Below are 9,062 nucleotides of genomic sequence, written 5' to 3'. Positions count from 1 at the left end.
TATGTGTTTGCTTTTTGTTTACACCAACCATCAAAAAGGATAGAAACTAGAAAATGGAGCATGATGGGAAACACAGTTTTTTACTTAAAAAAAAAAAAAGTCAAGTTGTTTTCATAACTGTACTCTGCTGGGTAGAGGTACTCACCTGAAGATATGAGGAGAATAGATGCTTTTTAGGCTTTTGTGTATATGTGTGTTGTTTGCTTTTTTTCTTTGATTCTAGACTGTCCAGTGTATGATTTATTCAAGGCTACATGCTTTCCCTCTGCTTCTTGCTGTGCATTTTTTCCTATTACACATAGATTTTGTGGTGGGGTAGACTGAACATTTTTTGTTTGGGGACTTAGCAGTCTCTTATAGCCCTACTCTGAAGCCTTCAATATTCTCTTTATATTTCTTTATTTCTGAATTCATAAAAGCCCCCAAACTGCATATAATATGAGCCTTTAAGCATGGGAAACTATTCCAACGAATGGTTTGGAAGGTGTGTTAAGAAGTAGAGATGATCCAGAGTTCAACGTAATTTTTTTAAGCAGCAAGTTCCATCTCCCTACAATCCTCTGAAGCTTTTTACCCAAGTCCTTTCTTGCCTCTCCAGTGCTTTTTTTCCTTCAGATGGACCTTAAACATAATTTCTTGGACACTTACTAGAGAGACTTCGAGGCAATAAGATCAGTATTAACCAGTTCTAACAGAGGTTTGATCATGCTTACTTGTACAGTTTTTCCCCATTTAAAACAAAAAAAAGGAATGTAATAAAATTTGTTTTCTTTTCCATAGAATTAAATAATATTAAAATGGAGTGAAAGGTTGATTGTTGACAAATAGAATAGTACCTCTAATCTGTGCAGTGTCTCATTTCACCTTAGAAAAAGGTGTATAAGAGGAGTTTCTGGTTTACTTTAGGATATTCTAATCTCATCTAAAAAAATTTGACTTGTACAAGGTTATCGTGGGACATACTGTGACATATATAAGTACCTCTGGCTCACTTGGTACTTGTTTTACTGAATGACCGTACTTTGGAAGATGCACACTATTTGGGATAGAGAACTGAAAAGGGAGAACTTTAATTAAATCATCATTCATATGTGTATAGAGACCATCTGGTTGCCACATAGATTATGACACATACACTTGGAATAGTTACATACCACATGTATATAGGTCAGTGAATTTTAAAACACAAGTAGAACAGCCTCTCTATTTGATGAAAAACTCAAGGTTTCTGTTGGATGGGATAAGGCACCAGGAAAGATATAGGTGTAGCCTTGTAAAAAATTATCAAATTGACCAACTACATTAGAAAAAGTGTCTGAGATTATTTCACTGTTACTTTTGCTCACTATCCATCTTTTGTGCATTCACACTCTTATTAAAACATAGCCTTACCAACCTACTTCTAGATCATACACTCGTATGTTAGAATGAGAAGGGCAAGGATGGTCATCTTAGAGTTAAAGAACACAAATATCCTTTTGAATTCTCTCAAAAAAGTAAAGACTATGAACAAACCTTACTGGAAGAACCCAAATAAACCAGCCCAGATATTTAAGTGAAAGTTAAGTATATTTTCATATTGTTTAGTAAATTTCTTAAAATCTTTATTGCTATTATGAGAGTTAAAAATGTGTATTAACCAAATATGTATAGTTGTTATCATGCAAAAATCTGAATTATTGTAAAACTATTATATATTGTTAAAATTGTATTCTGAATTGTATTTAAACATAATTCTTTCTGATATTGCTTTTATGTCACCCATGATGAAAAGCGGACTATATATATATATACACAAACATACAGATATGAACTATTCCATTTAAAAGTTTTAATAGTTATTTTCTTTTGATTGGTCATTTCTGCTGGCTCTAACTCCACTGAACTTTGAAATATTTCTGTATATGCTATCAAATAAGAAAACATCCTGGAATATTTAGGAAAAAATCCATTGAGAGACTTGTTTTCATCAACCACTTTATCAGACTTTTGAGAAGGTATTGAAGACATTGAAAGAAGTCATTGACTTTCATGATCATCTCTTCTTTTTCTCAAGAAGAAAACAAGGAAAAAGAAATTCTCTTCCTTCAATGAATCCCCAGTTTGGGGTCTGGGGCGCTTAGAGACGTTGTGAAATCCAATCTTGTGTTACATTTTTCTCCTGGCTCACTCACTCTTTTTGAGAAGGTTTATGGGCTATATGGCTGGTGAGACACGATCCCCTCCTAAGAAAATGTAGGTGCTCAGACAGGTAACCTCTGCTGCTACTGTTTTTATTTGTTTGTTTGTTTGTTTAATTTCTTTTAAAATTTGTTTTTGTTGTACTAGGATATTTTTTAATGTAATATATTGCAGGATTTATAACCAGGTACTGCTTTCTTTCTTTCTTTTTTTTTTTTCTTAAAAAACAAAACAAAACAATTTCATTTAAGATACATTTAGGCGCCTTTGAAGCTTGGATTTTGGAATGTTTCAGTAGTGGACAGAAATCTGCTGTTGGAATCTCCTAGTCTTCCAGGTTTAATTTGAAATGTTTTTAGTTTTGTTTTGGATTTTTGTGTGGTATTTTATTTCCTTTATACCAATTGCCCTTTTGCCATGCTGTTTTGGGGTGGCTGCCTAACTCTAGTGACAGCTCTTTCTACATTAACGAAAATGTGGTGTTTTAAATTCCATAATGTTTTGCATTTTAAAAATTGTTTTTAAAGAAATATTCTAACTGCTTGCACTATTACTGTTCTTTGCCAGCCTTTTCAGGAGCCAAAAAAACAAAAACAAACAAACAAAAAAATACCCAGAGAAAAAACTTTCCTTCTTCCCCCTTCCTGATGATGAGTGAGAAGTATTGAGAACTTTCGGGGTCAGTGCCCTTCTAAACTCCCCTTCCCCCAATAATGCAGCTGTAGAGTGAATGGTAAATGCAGCGGTTTGGATTCAGGCACAACCCCAGCCTGCTGGCAGGTAATTTGATTCTCCTTTTTTTTTTCCATCACAAGGCTAACCTTACTTTCTTTTTAAAAGTTCCTTTCTTTATGTACTTTGAAGCACCCATGGGTTTGTAATTACTTTTGTTTCAAAAAACAATGTGTAAATTCGTCTAGCAAATAATTTGGTTATAGAAAAACCTTTGGGGGTAAAGTTTGAATTAGTTGGGATGAACTCAGAACTTTCTTGGGGGATTTGCTTTAGCCATTTAGATCTTTCCATTTCTTGCATATATGTCTATGATTATTTCAGAGTGTGACTTTTTTGGCTTTGTTTTTGTTTTGGGTTTGTATGTTTCTTCCATTGTGCTACTCTGGCTTAAGCTTTTTCAGAGGTTGGTGTTCCGAATACACAGTGAGCTCACAGTATAAAGACATCAATTAGGAGTTGACAGGTATGGAAAACTAGAGTTTTGAAAAGGTAAAATTAGGTTCTAGGTTATATATATGGTAAAAACTCATCATAGCCTTCAGTTGACCTTAGTAGTGCTTCTCTTTCTCTGACTTCATTATAAAAGTGAAAGGTAATGAAACCAAGATAACAGAGAGTATTTACTTCAGGAGCAGCATGATTTCAGAACAAATGATTTTAGTGTTTCTGAAACACTAGTTTCTCACAAAGAGGTAGATGTCAGCAGACATCATAAAGTAATAGTTTAAACATTCAAACAGTTATAGGTTGAATAGATTGGAGGGCACTTCTGAAGCACAAGATCTTGAAGCAATTTATTAATTCCATGAAGCAAAGTAAGTGGCAGAAATAGGAATATAACTTAGCCATTTTAATAGCCTTCCCGTTAGTTAATATACTATCCCCTCCTCTGTCTATCCCAGTCCACCTACCCTTTTCCTTTTTCCTGTCCTTCCTGAAGTTTTAGCTCTAATAGGAGTTTTGGGAGATAATCCTCTTTCTAATAGGTAGGATTTTAGTGGCAGAAGTCAGGACCTTTCAAAACTTCTCTTTGGATGTCCTATCCAAGCAGGCTATAAATCTGATAATCCTCCAGGTTAGTGAATAGGGAATCCCGGCTTGTAATGTGGTTTCTACTGCTAAAGGCATATAAGAAGTTACTAACTTGTTTTGTGCTTCAGTTCACTCCTGTGAGGTAGGGATAATCATTCCCGTAGCATCTTAAGATTTAAAATATTTATCTCTTGAACTGAAATTTACTAACCAAGGAATCCCACTGCACTCCTGCAGTAATTTATGATGTATACTAAATAGGCTTGAATGGAAGGACCTTGTTCTGTTGCTGATAAGAATGGCCAGCATTAGGGTGTATGCACTATGTGATTACTTGGAACGTGGAGGATTTGTGAACCTCCATTCTGCTGCCTTCCCCACTTCCCCCTCCCTGAAGATCACTTACATGTTAAGAATGATTACTTTCAGATTTCACCATATTCAAACTATATTAGATGGTCCTTATATAGCGTATTACCTGGCTGCTGTTGTGGGGTTCGGGAACATGAGGGGTGGGGTGAATTGTTGTTGTTTTAGGTTTCAGTCAGACAGCCATCCCTGTGCCCCAGTTCCCAGAAGCACAGCAGGCCTCTAGAAGCATCCGTGGGAACGGCGCAGTCCTGACATCAGCAACTCTCCTGCTCAGGCTCATCCCATATACAGAGGTCAAAGGGTGGGGCTTGAGATGGGGGAAGGAATGAAAAAGAAGAAACAATGTCACTGCAGTGCCACTGTTGACCAGCCTTTCTTTAGTGCTTATGTCAGTGTTTGCTTTATTTTTTTAAGTTAACCAAAAAAGATTTTACTTGGGAGTAAAGGTAGTGGGAGGGTGGAACAAAAACATGTCATTTTTACTAGTTCATTATTATCACTAGCTCATTCTTGCATATTGTTCTTTAGTAGCTAATAAAGAAAAAATGAAACCTAGACCTCAGTAATAAGGGGAATCTGAATACAAGTGAATCTCAGGATACTAAAAAAGAGAAAAAGCATTTTTGTGGTATTAATTTCCAGTTCTACAACAGTTGTTACATTTGTCACTGTGTCTCCCTTTTTTTGCCCTAATTCTTCTATGTATGTTTAGAGTATGAGAAAATGTGCCTTTTTTTTTTTGGTGGTCAGTCCTTTTAAAAGGACCTAATGAAATTACTCTTTTGCAAAAAAAAAAAATACACCCATTGCTTATATGGGCATACAAATGCTACCCTATTTTAAATGTAGGTGGCGTATGTGTTCGTGTTTTAATGTATTCAGAGCCATTGGGCAATAAGCAGTCCAGAACATTGAAAACTCAAGCAGGTAAAGCACCTAACACCCTTAGTTTCTAGAATTACTTTAAAATACTCCTTTATTGCTGCATCTTCCACGAGTCTTTTGGTAGTCTCTGAATTTAAAATTTGCAGGAGTTGTAGACTACCTAGTTAAAATGTTAAGTTATGCGTTTATTATTTGTAGGGACAGGTGAAGAAGAAAAGTGTTAACAGACAAGAAATGGCTCCTTGAGATGGCAACTGCTGAGTGTCTGAATCTCTCCCCCTCCCCCTCCCCCAGCTTAGCATGAACATTGATCATACCTGTTTTGATTTTCTGTGATTGGGATTTTTGTTGTTTTAACTTTTGGCGGGGAGGTTTCAGGGAAACAGGAAGTTCATGCACATGTGAAAATATGAAATATTAAACAAAGGAAGCTTTCTATTTAATGTGACTAGTAAGCGAGAACCTTTTCTATATACTCTTCTGCTGCAGCAGAGAAATAAACGGGTAGGTGGCAGCAGAAGAAAGAATTCTTCAGATTGATGGCTACTAGCAGTCTGCATAGGAGAAGAGAGAGCACGTGACATACCATGTCCAGCAACAGGGCAGAAATGGAAACAGGACTGCAATTGCTGATCTTGACTCTAAAATGGTAAGTTAATTTCAAGAACGTGTTTTCAGTCCGGTACCAGTGTTACATAATTTACTGTGGTGTGTAACCATGAATGGCTATAAATTTTTGATGTGGAATGAATTTGTCCTAAGTAGAGTACTATCATTCTTTAAATTAGGGGAGAAAAATAGCAATATGTAAAATTAGAGATTTCCAGTATATTGATACATGTAAATTTTTTTAAATCTCAACTTTATTGAGGTATAAGTGACAGATAAAATTTTAAGAAAGTGTACAACATGGTGATCTGATACTTACTGTGAAAAGATTTCCCCCATCAAGTTACTAACATATTCTATATGGGGACTTTAATGATGGTAAAAATTTATGCTATCTCATAGTAAATATAACCTCCCATTATTAGGGGGATAACTACAGAAGTATGTAATTTGACAAAGTTTGGGGCTGAAAATGATCCTGCTATCTCTTTCCTTTCTAGTCCTATTTCTTTATCACTGTCTGCCCATCAGTCCCTCTGCACATACATCCGCCTTCTCTCTTGCTTATTTGGCTCTGCATTCCCTCTCCTCTTTCTCTGGTTGTGCTTCCACTTTGCTGGCTTCGTATTTCTCTTACCTCTGTCTCTCCATGCTTCTCTTTCTCACTCAGTCCCTGTGGATTTTACTTCATCTCCCCTCTGGCCTACCTTTGTTTCTGTTCTGGGAAACAAAACAATCTGCAACAAAGATAGAACATTATATTCTGAATTTCTTTTTCTGACAGATTTCTAGGCTAGCAATGGGAGAAGTAGATAGTTAAGTAGACTGATTGTGTATACTTGGAAGAAAGGATTTACAGTAGCATGAAGCCGAAATAACTGATATAATCGTTTAAATACATGGTGAATTTTCTTTTTTAAAAAAATGGTATGAAAAGTCACCTATTAAAAATTGATTAATGCTAAACACAGCTTTACATATATTAGAATGGAACATAAGAATACATGGCTTCAGTTAATAAGATTACAATTTCTAAATTTTTAAAAAGAGTTCTGTCGTATTTTGGTTAGTATACGGAGATGTCAGTGCTTTAGAGCTGAAAGAAAATGAACAGCTTGGATCTTAATCAGAGCCAAAATTTATTGCTCATTGAATAACTTACTGAAAATGTAGTCTGGAGCACTAGAGGAAGAACCTTTTAAATTAAATTTTGTTTGTTCAGGCATTTTGTTAGAGTAACTTTCTGTGATATTTGTTCTCTTCTTGGTGCTGACTGAAATAAAACACTGTTGTCTATATGATAAGATTGTTAGGGAGTAATATTACTGACATATTTATTGTATAACTGTTATTTTTTAATTAATATAAAATTCAGTGTCTAAAATTAGGTTAATTTTTGTAAGATAGCACATGTCTTTATAAAGTGAAGTTGCTCAGTCGTGTCCGACTCTTCAAAATCTCATGGACTGTAGCCTACCAGGCTCCTTTGTCCATGGAATTTTCCAGGCAAGAGAACTGGAGTGTGTTGCCATTTCCTTCTCCAGGGGATCTTCCTGACCCAGGGATCGAACCTAGGTCTCCTGAACTGCAGGCAGACGCTCTACCTTCTGAGCCACCAGGGAAGCCCATATCTCTATAGTACAGTTTAAATCGGTCACTAGAAAAATATGCTTATTTGATGTCTAACTGAAATAAGTCACAAAACTCCAGGGACAACAACAAAATTTTGGCTGTGGTGTTGGCAACATCTTGAAAAAAATAGATAAAATAATGGACCTATAAATGAACTGTTGATTCCAGAGAGAAAATTCCAGGAAATAAGAATAGTTTCTCCTGAAGAAGGGTCAAGTAAATTTGAGAAGTAAGGATGATATACCTTAGACCTTTTGTCAGTTGAGACCACCAAGGTAAAGTGTGGTGATTACGGAAAGATATGGTTATGGTTTTTGGCAGCAGTCTAGACAATTTACTATTTTTTATTGTTATATTAGCTACTCTGTGTATCTTCTTTTTCTTTTTTCTGATCCTATTTATAGATAGTGTTTAAATCTGTGGTTTGAGTGAGTTGTATGTGTTTTTGCCCTCTAGGTTCTTTTCATCTCACAGAATGGATGAAGATTGATCTTGACCGGATACTTTTTCAAATGGAGGATAGAAGTAACACAAAACAAGGCAACAGCAGCTCTCCAGTGTTTGGTTCAATGTGCTTTCTTTCTAAAATAAAAACACCAGAACTGGGAATGAAGCAGCATGGGGTGTGATTCATTCTTCTTTCAGTTATCCCTGCCCACTACATTTTGTGTGAATTCACTTGAGTCCGTATTTCTAGGCTTGTTCCACATGGGTCATTCCTTGTTTCTTTTCTTCACTTTTTGCAAGCTGAAACTCCTTGGTTCTTGACAGACTGATCTCTGTATAATATATTCTGATATGGTTATTACTTTTGGCAGAAAGATAGACACTAAAACATGGATTATGTGGAATTTCTCCTACCCCTTTCATCTCAGTATATCTGTCCATGCTGAATAATTGTTGCCATGTTTTTGTCTCTGAAGAAGTGCAGCCTTTTTCCTGTCACTCTGACAAGGCTCTGGCACACACCTGTCATAGCACTGCTCACTACGTTTTAATCTTGTGACTGGAGACCATGTCTGACCTAGTTTATTTGAACTGTAGGAGATCTGATAACATACGTGTATATACAGAGGCAGCCGTCATACTTTCGGTAAAGAATGGCCTTTGTATTTGATACAAATTCTGATTTCATTACTTACTGTTTACATGGCCTTTGATAAGTCACCTGCAAGCCATAAAGGAGTGTTTATAAGAAGAAAAATGGAAATAATTGTACTTGCTTTACTAGATTAATGTCTAAGTAGCAGCTAAACTATAATACATGTATAATTCTTAGCATATAGTTGAGTAATAAATACTGTCCTTGAATTCTATAAATTTTGGTTATTGAAATCTTATTCAAGACCTGCTGAATCTGAATTTTTCTTGATTTCCTTTCAGTTTTATTATTTAAGCTCCTTTCACATGATCTTTTGGTTGGATCACTGTGTGTGCGCATATGTGTGTGTGAGAGAGATTTCTCAATACAGACAGGATTATTTCCACATTTCATTGGCTAAGGAATTTCATATTAAAGGAAAAAAAAAAAGCTTTTATCTTGGGACTTCCCTGGTGATCCAGTGGATAAGACTCCCGGTGCAGGGGACCTGGGTTTGATCCCTGGTCAGGAAACA

General features: G+C 35.8%; 1 long non-coding RNA gene across 1 annotated transcript; it reads left to right on the top strand.

Annotated features, from left to right (window-relative positions):
- Positions 1–5,766: 5,766 nt before the first annotated feature.
- LOC128047554 (uncharacterized) lies at positions 5,767–8,059 on the top strand. The gene is made up of 2 exons (XR_008199347.1): positions 5,767–5,854; positions 7,903–8,059. It is a non-coding gene; the product is annotated as an uncharacterized LOC128047554 (long non-coding RNA).
- The last annotated feature ends 1,003 nt before the right edge of the window (positions 8,060–9,062 follow it).

Source organism: Budorcas taxicolor, chromosome 5 (assembly GCF_023091745.1).
Source record: "Budorcas taxicolor isolate Tak-1 chromosome 5, Takin1.1, whole genome shotgun sequence".
NCBI classification, from domain to species: Eukaryota; Metazoa; Chordata; class Mammalia; order Artiodactyla; family Bovidae; genus Budorcas; species Budorcas taxicolor.
The sequence above is the reverse complement of the archived record's forward strand: the minus strand, read 5'-3'. Positions and strand labels throughout refer to the sequence as shown.